The sequence below is a fragment of the Wasmannia auropunctata genome, unplaced genomic scaffold (genome assembly GCF_000956235.1).
Source record: "Wasmannia auropunctata unplaced genomic scaffold, wasmannia.A_1.0 LD336027.1, whole genome shotgun sequence".
Classification (NCBI taxonomy): domain Eukaryota; kingdom Metazoa; phylum Arthropoda; class Insecta; order Hymenoptera; family Formicidae; genus Wasmannia; species Wasmannia auropunctata.
The window spans coordinates 74,533-75,084 of NW_012026863.1; positions in this window are offsets into that span (position 1 = coordinate 74,533).

Sequence of the window (552 nt, forward strand, 5' to 3'; positions counted from 1 at the left end):
ATATTATAGGAATGTTTAGATAAATTTAACGATATTATTAGGAAAGAGCTTCTTCAGACGAAAGGGGAAAGGAATTGTATTCAGAAGTTTTCCATTTTGCTAAAATTTGTTTCGATCTTGTAGGCGATGTTGATGTGCTTTCCATCAATAATTTTGCAGACGCAATATCACCTTCTAATCGTAATTTCGTAGCAGTAGCAAACGTCAATTCGGAAGTGGAAACAGATTGACAAAGTTTCTCCGTTTTTCGGCGCTTGCTCATTTCAGAACATTCGTCAAAATTTTTCATTGGACGACCTCGTTTTTGTTTTACAGAAGAAGTACTCGGAAGACAACGAAGAGCTATCATCGGAGAAAATTTTTGTGAGAGCCAAGATTCATATTTTTTCAAAAATGTCTTATTACTTCGATGACATTCTTTCCACTTTCTGAAGTAGGGACAAAAGAAATGTTTTATTGTGTACTCTACAAGCGTTTGCGTTACTTGCTTATCTCCGTTAGTGCAAAACTTTTCTTTTAAAATCTATGTACATGACTCTTCTTCTCTTCTAC